Source organism: Nansenia antarctica (assembly GCF_963989245.1).
Source record: "Nansenia antarctica genome assembly, chromosome: 6".
Lineage (NCBI taxonomy): Eukaryota > Metazoa > Chordata > Actinopteri > Argentiniformes > Microstomatidae > Nansenia > Nansenia antarctica.
Genome location: NC_137676.1, coordinates 50,106,039 through 50,123,270, shown reverse-complemented (window position 1 = coordinate 50,123,270; position 17,232 = coordinate 50,106,039). Strand labels below are relative to the sequence as shown.

Below are 17,232 nucleotides of genomic sequence, written 5' to 3'. Positions count from 1 at the left end.
TAATAATGAAAAGCGTAACCGGCTTGACAAGGACGTGGCGGGAATCAAAACGCGCCAAAAGAAGACACGTTTTGCCTGCAGTAGTTTGGAGAGAAATGCAAATTCTACAACTAGGTGGGGCTTGCAAGAAGCTCTACCCTTCTCCTTATCTGGGGACACATGAGATGGTTTTGAATTGAATGAATAAAGTGTGTGTTAATATTATTAAACACATTTTAGAATAATAATAATTCCTTTTTTTGGTAATCCTTACAAATGTTCAACAATATTAAATATGAAACATTCATATTCGAAAAATGTTATCGCCCTAAACTGTTATTTTGTTAGTTTATTTATCTGTTTTCCAAGCCCAAACAATTCAAGCTTGTAAAACGGGGATAGTAGAGCACATTTCGCATCAAATCTACTGTCTGCACTCCGCACAGAAAAAAACCTTGTCGTATCTCCAAACATTCGCACATAGAAGTACACTCCAGAGACACTTAAGTCCTCAAGCAGTTCATCAATAACTTTCAGCCTTTGTTTTACCTGCTGCTATATATACCTGATTATCGACAGATAGTGCAGTTTATTGGCTGTTGGCTGTGGTCTTTATTTGAATTGGCGAACAATAGTCGTCTACTCGACACTAAAGCGTTGGGGAGAATAGGCGCATACCGAGCATTCTTTCAAATTGGGTGGCCGCGATTCTAGCTGCTCGCAGGATGTGGGAAACTCGAGATAAAAGACATCCATTTACCCCCTCCCCTTGGTCCCATTTTCCCGCGCATATCATTGTTTGAACTGCGTTTCTCTCTCTCCCCCTTTCTCTTCATCTCTCTCCCTCTTTCTCAATTAAATACATGTATGTATTATTGCCATGAGAAACGTATGTTTTCATCACCAAAGCAAGTGAAATAAACATGTTTATTTATAAACATTACACACACAAATATACAAAAAAAAGAAAGAAAAAATACATTACAAGTGTAAATGTAAATAATAAAAATCTCGCACAATCTACTCTCTATCTCTGTCTCTTGTTTTGCTTTAAAATGTAATTTTACATATGAATGATTCCGCAGCATGCATTTAGGCTTATGCCCCCCCCAAAATACCTGCAGCATCCGTGAGGGAAATAAAGTAAGTCAGTTGTTCAAGTAAAGTCAAATGTTTGGGAAAAAATGTATCTTTATTCATTTTTCTTGTGAACTTGTACTTGGATCAAGGGAAGAAGCATGGTCATTTATGAATATGGTGTATGTATGGGTAGGGGGGTGGAGTCATCCTTTTTCATACTTCAGTGGCATGGCCTGGGTAGCTGGATGGGTTTCAGAGTGTGTGTGAGCGCTGAGAAGGGTGAGGGTGTGTGTTTGTGTGTGTTTTCATGTGTGTGTGTGTGTGTGTGTGTGTGTGTGTGTGTGTGTGTGTGTGTGTGTGGAAACGGAGCAGCAGAGGAGAGGAGGTCATGTAATGCCATGCCAGTGTAATGACTGCACTCGACGCTAAGGTGCCCGCTCAGCAGAGCTCGAGTGACAGAAACACAGTACCCCCACCACACTCCCCACCGGTCAAAAACGGCACTGTCTTTTATTAGCCATGCTCTTGCTACAGCTACAGCTGCCCTGTCCAATCTCAACCATTTGCTATTTGACCACCTTCAAGCCATAGCCTCCTCTGGTGGTTTATATACTGTATGTGTGTGTGTGTGTGTGTGTGTGTGCACATGTGTGTGCACATGTGTGTGGGGGTGGGTCATGCTGGGCCAACTACTGACAGTGTAGGCACTGGAAAGCTACTGCAGAACCTGACTAGTACATGTACTGTACTTGATAACTATGAACACAGAACTGCAGGAACCTTACACAATATATTCACTTTTTTACAAAACCATTTCCTTAGCTTTCTGTACAACTTGTTCATAGAACAAAAAAGCTACATTTTGATTATTTCTCAATGCACATGTACTCTAAGTCACAGTTTTGCAATTTCCTCTCTGTGCAATAAAGACGCTTCCGAAACAGAGGGTCTGCCATCCTGCCCAGTTGTCTCCATGACCCCTGAGATGACCTTGCCCTGTCCTGACCTCACACTCCGCCCCTCTGACAATGTTATGAGACTTCCTGCATGACACAGGGGGGACAAAGACAATCGTCTTTTCCTCTTCCTCCTGTTTTCCAACTTCAGAATAACTGTCACTTTCCCTCTAGGATCGTCCCTGCCTCCTTAGAACACTTGTTCATTCGCCCATTCATCAAGAGGAAACAACCAATCACCTTGCCAGCTGTCTCTGTAGGTTCCACCTGCTGCCACTCTGAGAAAAACAATTACAAGATATTGACTGGATAGTATACTATAGATAGATAGTAAGTGTTCTGTTGTTGTTGTTGTTGTTGTTGTTGTTGTTTTTAACACATGAGGCTGTTCATGTCAGTGTTGTATGTATTTGAGCAAGGAGAGGGTTTAGAATCCCTGATGTTTGTCAGACTGTGTGTGAATGTATTTGCCTTCATGTAAGCAGTGCCAATATGTGAATTTAAGGGTTAGGCAGGGTTATTGTATACAATTGAATTGCACACAATAGGACAAAGGGAAAATTGCTATTTCTGGGAATTGCCGGTATCATGGCTATTGCTGTAATCTCCATAACCATGGTGCTGATAATTGAATGTATCAGAACTATGACGTTTGTTTTGGGACAAGTACTTTTAGCAGAAATGTTTTGACTCATCTGACCTTTCTATTTTGTTGGGGGCCATGCTGGTCATGTGGTAAGGCATTGACAGACAGAGGCATTGTCACATGATGGGCATCAGTGGCCAATGGCTGGAGGAATGCTTAGAGCACAGGTGCCCATAATGTCCTCTGCCCAATCTGTGTGTGTGTGTGTGTGTGTGTGTGTGTGTGTGTGTGTGTGTGTGTGTGTGTGATGTCTTCTGCTGCTGCCTGACAGTGGTTGACACAGATGACTAGCAGAGCTGTAAACCTGCCCCCTACAGGATGTGGTTGTAATTGTGTACGTATGAATTAGCAGACCTCACTGAGAGGTGTGAAAGAATCATGTGTGATGAGAAAGTAAGTCATAGTAGCTGTCCTCCCCCCATGTCAGGGGACCAGTACGTCAATAACACACACACACACACACACACACACACACACACACACACACACACACACACACACACACACACACACTCTAACCCTCTGACATCTTTCACATGCGTCTAAATCAGGGGCAAGTCCTCTGAAATACCTCCCAATAAGGAGGTAAAGGGGCGGGGGGTTATTTTTAGAGGTGTTAAAAAGGAAGAGGGTTTGGTGAGTAGTGAGAGAGTACTCTAGTGTGGTCTTTCTTCAGGTATCCCCCCCCCCCCGCTTTAGTGGAGGTTGTGAAGGGTCTTGACCGAGGGGGCCATGGGAAAACCCCCAGAGAAGACATCAAAGCCTGGGTGATGTGGGAAAGGGCCGCTGAGTTCCCCCCGGGGTCGCCAGAGGTCAACTTTCATGTCAGCACAGGCTTGGGCTGGGGTCAAAGGTCACCGGCATACCTGTCCAGTGGCACCAGGGCTTCTCTTCCAGGAAATTAGCCCCACTTGTCTCAATTATAGACAGTTACTGAAGGGTTGGCCTTTGTTTATGGGAGCGCTGATGAAATAATGGGATGAAACTCTCTCTGTGTTTGTGTAGAGGCTTCTAGAAGAACGGGGTTGACAGGGTTACAATACGGATGTCGAGCTTCCCCTGTCCTTTCCCCTCTGTGTCTGGATGAAATACTTCCACGACTAAGCAAATGCATGTGATGTTAATAATAATCTCCTAATATTAGTATTTACAACTGCTAATACTAGTATTTTCAACTGCTATTGTGTGACTTTGAGGCATATTATTTAAAGTACAGTATATTATGAGTAAACTAGTATGTGTAAACATTTATTTTATAGCAATATATGCCTGCTTCTCAGTTAATGCATTTGTTTGAGTAGTTTGTAAGACTTTTAAAAAAAAAATCTATTATTTGGAGGAATAAGGATAGCAAGGTATAGAAAAACGTTACGAATAAAACACGCCTCACATTTGAGTCAATTTCATTTGGTGAAGTAAAGCGATGGTACTGTTCTTGTGTTTAGTTGGGGTTGGTGGCTTTACGCCGCTGATCAGTTTGTGTTCGCTCATTTGTGATAAACAAACAAACCGCTTCACCAGAGATCTGAAGGACCCTGGCAGTGCACCAAGTGCAGCATTGTCCTTCCTCCAGCTGTAATGGCTTTGAGGGTCAGAGAGAGGGAAAAGAGAAAGGGAAGAGAGAGAGGGAAGAGAGAGGGGAGAGAGAGAGAGAGAGGGAAGAGACCCTGTGGAATGTGATTGAATTTGGGGTGGCTCAGGAATGTGCTGAAACAGGAAGAAGGACAGCCCATGTCACCTTCCCACGGAGGTTAAAAGGAGAATGGGGGAAGGGTGTGTGTTTGTGTGTGTGTTTGTGTGTGTGTGTGTGTGTGTGTGTGTATAACACTGCAGTGACACATTAAACCAGACACACATAAACCCTTACAAAGCCCCTCTTTGAGTTAATCTATATGCTAACAGGGAACAGCGGCAGAGTTATTTTACTGTTTACCCTAGCTTTCTTCACATCAGAAAGGCTGTTTTCTCATTCAGTCTCTGTGGGCTGTTTTGTTTTTGTTTTTTGTCCCCCTCCCCACCCCCCATGTTTACAGTTAGCTGCCATAGAAGTCTGCTGTGGTGGGGTTTTCCCAGGCCCTGGTTCATCCTTCCCACTACCACCAAAACATCCCTGTGCAATGGAGATGATGTCATGGCTTAAGAACTGCTGCATCCCTGGGAAACCCCATATCAGGAAGTACACGCTATTTTTCCCCCTCCACTTGATTATTAAAGCAGAACACCGGAGCCGTGGTTTCAGGAGCTGTACACAGGGCTTCCTCAACGGAGGCTTGAGTGAAACTTGGAGGGGAAATACAGCATTGAACGGATATTCATTTGACATACTGTAGTATATGGATATTTAAGTACCATACCCTGCAGTAAATTATAAGTTAAAACAACTGAAAACAAGTACATTTTTACCTTAATTATCTCAATGCAAGATACAATGCGAGGTTTAAGATCTGTATTATTTGCAGTGTGGTTTTAAGGATGTTGCTGTAAGTTTGTTCCATTGGTAGTGAGATCTGTTTGGTGTCAGTGAACAGTTTCCCTCTCTGCTCTCTGATACTGTAGGTCGATTCACCTTTGAATGGCTATGGGCACCTCTCCTAGGCCTCCCCCGACTCGCCCCTCTCTCCCCCTCACTACACGTGAGTCAACACATGCACAGGGGGGCCTCTCACCCCCATCCCAGTTCTCGCCCTCATTCCTAGCCTTGAAAGGGACCTGGTCATTGCCTATAATCAGACTTGTGTAGCTGGCTCCCATTTCTCCACCCTTTCCTGAACTAGCACTTGTCCTGTGTATTCCCCCACATCAGGGGAAGCTGGTGGAGGTAGAAATCGGAGGACAGGCTCACTGTAATGTTTCAAAACATGTGTTTGATACCATTCCTTATCCTGTTCCATGCATTACAATGAGGCCGTCCTCCAATTTTCACCTTCACCAGCCTCCCCTGACTTAGACCTATCCTATGCTCACATGGGGAAGTGCATGCGTGTACAAGTGCATACTTCAGGAGAAGGGGGGATAAGTGGGACAGATCCTTGGAGTGAACACGAGGAGTAGTGTGTTCTCCCCCAGAGGGCAGGGTGTGTGAGTTCAGGGACCACATTCTCTTCTTGTATCTGTCTAATGATTACATTCTGTCTCCATACCATAAGGCTGCACCCCCTCCCCCCACTGAAATGCACTCACTGCACCAAGAAAAAAAAAAGATACATGAAGCTGCAGCAAGAGAATGAACGGTGAACCTTTCGTTTACACGAAATTCAAAAGGGCTTCTATTGTGAGGAAATAAACTGATTTAATATTTTTAATCTTTCTTTATTTCTCTCCTGATCAGCTCTTTCTCTCCACTAATTGATAATGGCAACATAATGAATGCTGAACCTTTCGTTTACACAATAAAATGAGAAATTAAAAATAAGAGAAAATTAACTGATTTCTCCCCCCCCCCCCCTCCTGATCAGCTCTTGCTCTCCACTTATTGGCAGCACTCTGCCCTCTCTCTCTTTCATTTCCTGTCCGTTGACCAGCAGCCTCTTTATGGTTGTGGTGACCTTGGGAAGTGCTCTCTGGGTTAATGGGAGAGGAAGGAAGCACATGGGGAATATAATTGCAACACAAATCATCCTCCGTCCACTCTGGGGGCCAAAAGGTGCTGGGTAAGAGAGAGGGAGGGAGGGAGGAAGGAAGGAAGGGAGGAAGGGAGGAAGGGAGGAAGGGAGGAAGGAGGGAGGAAGGAGGGAGTGAGGTTGGGCGGTTCGTGGGGTTCAGGTGGTGCAATGGGATTGAAGAAACAAACTGTTCATTTTGGTAATATGCAAAGAATTAATAAAACCTCTCAGAGTAAGAGGTGCTGATCTAGGATCATGCCCTGTCCATGTGATAACCTTGTCCAGTATGACAGAAAAGGCTACACTGATCCTAAATCAGCACACATGCCCTGAAAATCTTTATGAGTAAAATACACCTTTCTATGCATGAAGTGCTTGACAAAAGGGCACTCATACAATGAATACTTCTTCAACACATGGCCGTGCCTCCTTCTCTTCTTCTATTCTCCCCTCCTTCTCTCCTTCTCTCTGACCTCTGCTCATGGCAGTGTTACAGGCAGTGCTCCAGCACAACGTATACACAGATCCTGAGTGCTATGAAACAAGTCTAATAACAACTCTAGGTACCAGCGGAGGCCGGTAGGAGGTAGACATCGGAGGACAGGCTTCATTGTAATGCATGGAATGGAATGAAGAATGCTATCAAAAACATGTGCAACGGAATGAAGAACGGCCTGATTCCATTCCATGCGTTACAACGAAACCTGTCCTACCTCCAGCCTACCACCAGCCTCCCCTGCCAGGTACGGTAAACAGTGGAAAGGTCAACTCCAGAGCTTGCGACTGACACATGATGGATGTGTAATGTTCCTTCATGTTGTGAAGGCCTGCTGTACGCAGCAGCAGCAGCAGCATCGCCCCTCCATAAACAAAGGCCATTGATGAGACAAAGACGTGGGCGAGCCGGAGAGAGAGAGAGGGAGAGTCCGGGCCCGTGTTTACATTCTGGAGGGTTGACGTCAGCAGGGGTAGGAGCCTGGCGTAGGAGCCCTGACATAAGGAACAACTGTATTTACCCACCTGTACCAGGAAAATTATGGCACCTGTACTGTGTACCTAACAGCTCTGAGAAAAGGAGAGAGAGAAAGAGAGAGAGAGAGAGAGAGAGAGAGAGATTGAGAGAGAGAAAGGTGTGTGTGTGTGAGAGAGAGAGAGAGAGAGAGAGAGAGAGAGAGAGATGGAAAGGGAGAGAGGCACATCGAGAGAGAGAGAAAGAAAGAGAGAAGGGGGTGTGTGTGAGAGAGAGAGAGTGAGATAGATAGAGAGAGAGACACACATACACACACACACACACACACACACACACACAAGCACAGACAAATAGAGGGCATTGGTGATAGAGAAATACACCATACTACATACATTATATGAGTGTAAAGGTGTGAGTAAGAGAGTGTAAGAGCGTATGAGTGTGTGTGAGTGTATAGGGGTGTATAGGAGTGTGTAAGAGTGTGTGTGAGTGTGTAGGAGTGTGTAGGAGTCTAGAGGAGTGTGTGTGTGAGTGTGAGTGTGTGTGAATGTGTAGTAGTGTGCAGGTGTGTGCGGAGTGTAAGCTTGTGTGCAAGAGTGTGCACGAGTGTGTGCAGTATATTGCTGTCAGGCCAGGCAGAGCAGGAAACCTGATTCAGCAGCAGACGTCATTGGCTGACACAGGAGATTCCCCATTTGGCTACTCGTGGCTTTGTTAATCACCTTCCATTCCCAGCACTCCTCTTCTCTCTCTCTATCTCTGTCCTCCTCCACTCTCTCTTTCTCTCTTGCTCTCCTTCACCCCTCTCACTAAAGCCCAGTTTATGCTTCTGCGTAAAATCGACGGCGTAGGCTACGGCGTAGCTTGCGTAGACCTGCGTAGCCTTGCGTAGGCTACGGCGTAGATTGACGGCGCACCTCTCCGAAAATGTAACTACGCGGCAGTGCTTACGCAACCGTAAGCTCTGTGATTGGTCCGCTTGGTAGCACATGATTCCGATATGATTCCGACTCTCTCGTAGGCCAAAATGCGGAAGCCATGACAGAAATGTCATTTACTTTTTCTGTAATTACTTATTAATAAAGATTTGAAAAATTATGATGACCATCGTATTATCTTAGTTTAATGTCATTTCAATGCATCATAGAACTTTTATTTACATCAAGCATAACAAAAAAAAAAACGCTATTATGCCGCTTTCAGTACACCTTTCCAACGGAGCCCCCCTGTGGAAGCGTCAGGCACAGCCTTCCTATAAGGAGCATGATTCACATTTACGAGATGTACAATCCTGTTTATTTAGAAATAAATGATTAGTTACAGGGAGCCCCATGGCTGTTCGTTGGGTTTAAATTATATTTATGATAGACATATTTAAGTTAGTTATATTTTAAGTTATCTATAAGAACTATGATTGGTCCGCTTAGTTGCGTCACATTCCGACTCTCTCGTAGGAATGCGGAAGCCATGACAGAAATGTCATTTACCTTTTCTGTAATTACTTATTAATAAAGATTTGATTTTATATGATAACCATCGTATTATCTTAGTTTAATGTCATTTCAATGCATTATGGACATTTTCTTTACAACAAGCATAACAAGAAAAATCGCGATTATGCCACTATGAGTACACGTTCCAACGGAGCGGATCAACGCGACGCGGAAGTATAAATTGCGAGAGCCCTTGCGTAGGCTACGGCGTAGACGCGCGTAAATTCGACGCAGAAGCATAAATCGGGCTTTATCCTCCTCCTCTCTTTATTGCCCTTTACTCATCTCTCTCCCTCCTTCTCTCTCTTTCTCTCTCCCTCTCCCACTCTTTGTCTCTCTCCCTCCCCCCCCTCTCTCTTGCCTTTCTTCACTCCTCCCTCTTGCCCCCCTTCACTCCCTCTGCAGTATCTGGCTGTGCCTCAAATCGCATCCTTGCATACTTCTTAGCAGGCCTAGCGAGTGTGAGTGTTCCACCTAATAAAGACCAAGATGTGATACTGAATTCACTTGGAATCTGCGATTATGAGACGATGAGAAGCACAGCCATCCAGTCTCTCTCCCGACCTCAACACTGGACCTGATCCTACAGCCTGATACAGGCAGGAGGGAGTGCCCACCAATAGACAGCCTCTCCAGGGGCCTCTGTTTGAAGCCTGAGGGGGATTCTTCCTGCATGATTGATGGCCATCGTGGCATGTGTGTTATTTCTGTTTTCAAGGATTGCAGTCAGGGCAGGTTGTAGAAGCGCTGTGTCAGTGCTTGTAGCAGGACAGTTGAAGGGTTTCTTATGTAAGTCTGTGAATGTTGACAGCAGCTGCGGACTGAACGGGTAAAAGGGCGATCTTTGCCCCACCCACCCCCCCTCCCAGGTGAGTTTTTGGAGTGTATGGATATATTGGTCATCAACCCACCCCATCCATACTCCCACACTGTTACCTTCAACAAGTAGAGAAAGGAGGGGTTACGCCATCCTTCGAAAGAAACAGCAAGTTTGGTCAGATTCCAAGCAGGGCCTCAAATGTGCATGTGAACATGGCATCATTTGTCATTCTGTTGTCATTTGCATGACCACCATGACTTGCAGATTCAGAGAGAACAGCAGGTGTGAGCTGCTACTGTAAAGTTGTCCTGTAGCCAAATGAGCCTCTCTCTCTCTCTCTCTGGGTCTGTATGGGTTGGCAATGACCTTTTCAATCACGAGTGTTTGAAATGTTCGGTCATTGTCTGGATGAATTGAATGTTTTAAAGGACGGGTATAGGATACTGAACGATTCTTTGTAACCCCAAAGTACCAAGCAATCTGATGAGCTACCGTTGCATGGTGGGAATTCATGTTTTTAGGGAATTCATGTTCGCAGTGACAATCAATGCATTGAAAGGGGCAGCGAGTAGGCCTCACAAAGACAGTAACATATTCTCAGTTGTACAGAGAAACTATGGCAAGAGCTGGTTACTCATGTCTTCAGACCAACAGGCCATCTAGATACAGACCATGGGAGGCTGGTGGAGGTTTATAATGCTATCAAACACGCATGTTTGAAACCAATCCTCATTCCATTCCATGCATTACAATGAGCCTGTCTTCTGATTTCTACCTCCACCAGCCTCCCCTGGTAGGGACCAGTACTCCCACATGTATAGGAGCACAAGGCGACTCCTTTAAAGGTCCTCAGAGGGCATGTGAAGGAGGACACTGTATCCCACCACCCCAGTGAGTCTGAGACAGAATGACTAACGATGAGGAGGGAATGGAAAGAAACTTAGTTCCTTGTTGTTGAGCATGGTGTTCTGATCAAGTATTCAGAAGTTAGATATGTGTGTGTGTTTGAGTGTGTGGTGTGTGTGTGTGTGTTTGTGTGTGTGTGTGTGTGTGTGTGTGTGTGTGTGTGTGTGTCAGTGAGTGTGTGAAAGAAACATAGTTCCTGATAGTAGAGCATGGTGTTCTGATCAGGTATTCAGAAGTCCTGAATAGATATGTGTGTGTGTGTGTGTGTGTGTGTGTGTGTGTGTGTGTGTGTGTGTGTGTGTGTGTGTGTGTGTAAGAAACATAATTCCTGATAGTTGAGCATGGTGTTCTAATCAGGTATTCAGGAGTCATGGAGTCACACTTACAGGCTCTGTCTGAGCCCAGCAGAGCAGAGCAGCCTGGGCCAGTTTTCATGCAACAAGGTTTAAAATAACGCAGGGTGTCTCTAGTGTCGCTATGTTACACCCAGTAATGGAGAGTGAGAGAGTTCTTCTCATGTGCATACAGATTTCCCACAGTGGAAGTGTGTGTAATATAAGTAAATGTGCTCTAAATAATTGTACAAATAAAAATAATGATTTTGCAACCTTCTGTCTTTCAGTGTCTTGACTGTAGACTATGCATCTGTACATGCGGGGACAATGGGTGGATGTTACATAAACTTGGCTATTGTTTTCTGGTTTCAATGTGGGAGGCCATAGGGGAGAGCAGCAGGGTGCCCTGGCTGTGTCATCGTGGGCCACTTAACACAGTGTCTGCTCACACACACACACACACACACACACACACACACACACACGCACACACACACGCACACACACACACACTTTCACACTCACACTCACACTCACACATACACACACTCACAGACACACACACACACACACACACACACACACACACACACACACACACACACACACACACACACACACAGTAGTAGTAGTAGTAGTAGCCTTCCCAGCAGGAATGGAATGTGACCTATTGTTACACTGGCATTTAGTAACAATTATAGGTTCACAGACAGTTACCACCACAATGCCTGTATGCTGATTGGTCTATAACACTGAGGAGGACTCCTGCAGAGCTCCATGACTTGGGAATCAGGTCACTTGTGTAGCCCATCAATTAATGATGCTTCTTCTCCAACAATCACTTTAATGACAACCACGTAATGTCGGGACCACTAGAATGGGTAACATGAGTGGTGGATGAGACAGTGTTGGGGAAGCGTCTTTTTCTTAAATGTATTTAAGTAAGTTAGCAATTACTTTACAAGGGAAGAAGTTGAGCTACGCTAAAGCTACCTATAGTTTGTCAAATTAAAGCTACTTTGAAAAAGTAGTTCACTTCATCAGAACTACTCCATCCAACACACACCAGATGACAGATGACCAGTCCCTATGAGAGGCGCACAACTGAAACAAAACGTTGATGTGGAGCAAAGTGGGGAGACAGGAGGCAGTGAGGGAAGAAATAGTAGGGACATTTGAAGTTCAAGGGCTGGAATTATAGTTAAATTCTAATTATTATTAGAATCTATCTATCTATCTATTCTTAATTTCCCTTTCCCCCTTTTTTTTATTTTTTATTTTAAATATAGTAAGTAGTGACAGTCGCACAAAGAAAAAAAACAAGACTGAAAGTGTAACTACCATTAAGCTACAGCAAAATGTTGTTAAACTGACAGTGGAGCTCCTTGTAGTGTACTGCTCCTTGACACTGGTATCAAGTGCAATACTGAAACACAACTGTGAACATTTCAAACCTGCAAACTGCGACACTTTAAATGAATGTGCAATAACACTAGGTGCAATATGACAACCCTCGGGTACATAAGGTTCAGAGATAGGAAATGTTAGAATAGGTATAGCATAGCATAGAGTACAGCACAGTGTTTTATTTGTATAGTATAGTATAGTGGATAGTGTACATAGCCTTTATTTATGTAAACCAGCTCTTTTCCCTTCTTGTTTTTAGTTTTTTTTTTCCTAGCACCAGGGGAGCCCCCCCTCCCAAATTTCGTTGTTTGGTACCTGTACTATATCAATGACAAATAAAGACCATTCATTCATTCATATGTGGTAAAGTTCGAGGAGCAGGTTATCAGCTTGTGTTTGCTTTGACTTCACACAAACGCAACAGGGTTGGGCCAAATTCCCTTTCTACTCAGATTAGATTACACTTTATCGTCATTGCATCGTCAACTTTATCGTCATTGCAGAGTACCAAAGAACCAGACAATGAAATGCAGTTTAGCATCTAACCAAATGGCAATTACGGTATTCACTCAATGAAGGAAGTGATTTTAATTTACAAAAACAAACAATGCAAAAAACATTCAAACTACTCTTTTTCAGTTTATTGAGGAATCATTTAACATACATTTCCCTTTTGCAATAATTTCATTGTAAGTTCAATTTTAATTCCCGAATTGACAGAATTGAGTTTCAACTGTCAGCTTCGCACATGTAGACAAACAATTGCTAGACATTGGGAAAACCCATAACATGACATAGGGAAACACATGTGTGTGTACACTGTCTGCGGTAGCAGCCATTCATCTTGTTGAGGAAAAAGGAAGCAAAACCTGACAAAAAGGACGTTTTGTTCCAGTGCGTCACAGAAGGGGGAACAGTAGTGACACAGAGAGCAGCTGACCTGGGGTCAGTGTCACAGTGACTGTGACACACTGTCACATCTCAAAAGTCTTTCCTCCATTCCTCACATCCTCTCTCCGACCTCGTTCCTTCTCAAAATGCATTGGAGAAGTAAAGGAGAAGAGAAGGAACCTCGTCTCTCTCCTCCTCCAATGCGCTTAGAGAAAGAAATAGAGGAGACACAAGGACATAGGACACAAGGAAATAGGACACAAGGAATCAACGACAGACATTTGCGATCCAACTACTGACAGCAGGTATGGACTAACGCGCTTAGGGAAGGTGGCAAGGAGGTAGGACGCAAGGAATCAAGAACAGACTTTTGAGATCCAACCGCCGACTGACAGAAAAATGTCACAATGACTTCCTACAGGCTCAAACGATGAGGAAGTGATTCAGTGTGCAGGCCAGACCTGGGGGCAGGAAGGGGATTCTGAGGGACATTCCTGGTCTCTAGTTTCCATATGCAAATGACCATCCTAATGGTAAACTGTGAACTGTGAACCACTTAAGTCATGTTTACACTTATTAAATCCTGTTGGCTGTCCTGGTCATTGTCTGGGAGAGAGGGGCATACAGTTCTCTTGTGTCTGGTTGTATGTATACCATTCATGTGAAACATTTCTCTTTTTTTCCAGTTTGCTGACAGCAGGTATGGCCTAATGTGCATAGGGAAGGAGGCAAGGAGACACGGCACAACACATAACGGGGACACAGAAATATGGGGACACAGCACAAATAAAACCATGATGAAGATGATATTGATCATTGGAACAACAATATCAACATGATTGAATCCTTTGCATACAACTAAATATACATTCAAGTATACAACACAGTGAATACATGCTAACTACCTTGGTGTACTGCAGGTTAGACTGGGAACGTGTGTGAACGGAACAAGGAACAAGGAGGCCCAGGGCTGGCTGGTTTACAACAGTTTATTATCATCTGTTCCATCCTCTCCTAATACCAGGAAACTCAACCACCTGTTGGAGTATAGGCCTCTTTCAGGGAAATACACCCCCACCATTCAGAGAGAGAGTCAACAGGATAGAGAGAATGAGTGATGGAGGGAGGGAGAGATAGAGAGAGAGGGGAGGAGAAAGAAAGAGAGAGAGAGGAAGAGATGGGGCAGAGAGAGAGGGGGAGAGAGAGAGAGAGAGAGAGATCCCTAAAGATTTTTACGTCAATGCAGCAAATGCACCAAAACAGAACACTAATACCATTCCATATCGCAACAGTAGCATTACAGAACAAGGTTGTAAATGTGATGTTTATTTTCTGTCTTCAGGATCAGAGACAAGGCTTAACAAAGCATACTGAAGTGGTTATGACTCATCTCTGAAGCCTGCAGTGTGAAAATGGAAATGGCCCTTTGGAGTTTTTCCGTTGCCTTGTTATGAGTCACAATGCATGACTAAGGAAACAAAAACAAAACACTCCCTCTCTCTCTCTCTCACTCTCTCTCTCTCCCTCTCTCTCTCTCTCTCTCTCTCTCTCTCTCTCTCTCTCTCTCTCTCTCTCTCTCTCCCTCTCTCTCTCCCTCTCTCTCTCCCCTCTCTCTCTCTCTCTCTATCTCTCCCCCTCTCTCTCTCTCTCTCTCTCTCCTTCTCTCTCTCCCTCTCTCTCTCTCTCTCTCTCTCCCTCTCTCTTCTCTCCCCCTCTCTCCATTCCACTCGATGTGAAACAGCAAAAGAAAACGCGGTGTACTGTAAAACAAGTTCATTCAGCCAGCCAGAGAAAGGAGAGAGGGGGTGGTCAGAGTGAATAGCTACCTGGGATGGGAGGGGTGGGAACAGAGTAGTGGAAGGAAGACAGCTTAGGATGTGTGTGTGTGTGTGTGTGTGTGTGTGTGTGTGTGTGTGTGTGTGTTGGGGGGGTGGGGGGGTGTGTGTATGTGTGTGTGTGTGGGGGGGGGGGGGTGGAGGATACGGCATAGAGTTTGTCAATGCCACAAGGTGATTACTGAGAGCAATGTCATGTTTTAGACAATATACTGTAGTAGTAGAAGTTTGTTTCAGTCATCACACTATGGTATTGCGTTGCGTTGTGCCATGAGTGTATATAGAGTAAGATTATAATGACACAGGATATAAAGGCACGCCTAAAATAATGTGTCAAACAATAAGAGGTGTGTGAAATAATAGCAACGTTTACAACCTTGAAAAGCAGAAGCAAATAAAGCAATAACGGTGTGGCATGCCATCTATTTGGATAATGATTTCTGTTTAAACTGACAGCAGAGCTGCCAAGGTGAACGACGCAAGCCAAGCGATCGTAAATAAAGGTAGGGCCTTTGTTTAGGATAACTGCATCGTCACTGCGACGCACTCTCTCTCTACGTGCGTAGTAGAATAATGGCATAAAACCGTAGCCACGGTAACCGCCCCGTGACACACAATCGCACGCATTCATCAAACACCACCAACAGCAGCAGCAGTAGGAGCAGCGGAACAGCGCAGCTCTCAAGGGTTTGTTTACTTCCTCCCCTGTCGGCCCTCCGCCGCCAGCCCGCCCTTTCAAACAGTCGTGTGATAGAGACCCTCCTCCCGACAATAATGTGGCCTTTCATTGGCACGGAGCTCACGGCCCATGCTTATCTCTCGCTCTCCCAGTTCCAGTGAACTGACCCCCCCCCCCCCCCCTCTCCCTCCTCCCCACGCTCAGAGGCACAGAGGTGGAGGGGGGGTTCTAGGGAACTGATAACAGACTGACAGGCTGGCCCTTGTGTGTGTTTACTCGACTACAGCTGTGGTTTGGATCACTGATCTGTGGTTTTTCGCTGGAAGGTGGTGATGTGTGTGTGTGTGTGTGTGTGTGTGTGTGTGGGGGGGGGGGGGGTGTGGGTGTGTATGTGTGTGTTTACTCTGCTACAGCTGAGGTTTGGATCACCTATCTGTGGTGTTTCACTGGAAGATGGTGACCCAACTGTACTTTTGACAACTGTGTTCATAATATTGTAGTGTAATTGAAACTGTGTGTGAGTATGTGTGAGTGTGTTGTGTGTGTGTGTGTGTGTGTGTGTGTCTGTGTGTGTGTGTGCATGTGCGTGTGCGTGTATAGGTGCCTGTGTGCGTGTATGCCTGAGTGTGTGTGTGTGTGTGTGTGTTCGTGTGTGTGTTCGTGTGTGTGCATCAAGTGACAGGATTTAGATGAAGCAGTTGCAAGGGCGCTGATCTATAATTCATAAGAGAGACAAAGTAAATTTAAATTCTGAATACGAATAACTGCCAGGACTTTACAAAGGAGGGGCAGGGCAGGGTATGCTTTCTAAATTGACTATGTTTCATTTGTAAAGAGATTGATTTTTAGTTAAGTGCATGGAATACAGATATGTTGGGGATTGTAGGCTACGGAGGGTACTGTATCTGCATGAATGGGTTACCTTCAGGCCCTCCAACAAATCTACTACTCTCAAATCATATCAGCATTCTATTCTAACACTGATGTCATCGCATTCCTTAGGCCCCAACATTCTGAGCTGCAAGGTTAAGCAGTTCAGAGAAACTGAAGACAGTGTCACAGTCCTATTTCTATGGTAACTGTTGTCTGATTGGACACAGAACATGCTTCTGCAGGCCACAACATTCTTCCTGGATGAGAGAGAGAGAGACCTGGCGTGCTGCTCCCTAACCCCCTCTGCTACACATCCAGCAGGTTCAAACCCGAGGCGTGCTGCTGTAGACACTCGATGTGAGACTGCGATAACAGTGGGCAGACAAAGCTGACGTGAAGAAGAAATCAATCTATTCTCACATCACCTATAAGGCATTGTTTATTGTGAAATTAGTCGGTTTGAAATGACTCTGTCTGAAATGACTCAATCTGACAGCTCTGCATCTGTCTCTTCTGGATGTCGATCATCATCAGACTAGTTGTTTCTCTCTCTCCCATTACAAGCCTTTCACTTCTTTTTGTCGAGTTGTTTTTTATGACATATATTTTATTGATTGCAATGTGTTGCTGTTATTGTATGTGTTGGATGTATGCTATCCACCCTAACAATTGACCCTCAGGGGTAAATGATGTATTTAGCTCCGTCGTGAATTGAATTGAAGACGTTCTTCGACAGTGGGTGTGAGAGTTCGAACCCTGG

The 17,232-nt window shown here is 44.7% G+C and overlaps 1 protein-coding gene across 1 annotated transcript in view; it reads right to left on the bottom strand.

Moving 5' to 3' along the window:
* The window catches only part of celsr3 (cadherin, EGF LAG seven-pass G-type receptor 3), a gene marked incomplete at its 3' end in the record, with an annotated part of 317,293 nt that overhangs the window by 267,929 nt on the left and 32,132 nt on the right, over positions 1-17,232 (bottom strand). The gene's annotated exons all lie outside the window — the stretch shown is intronic.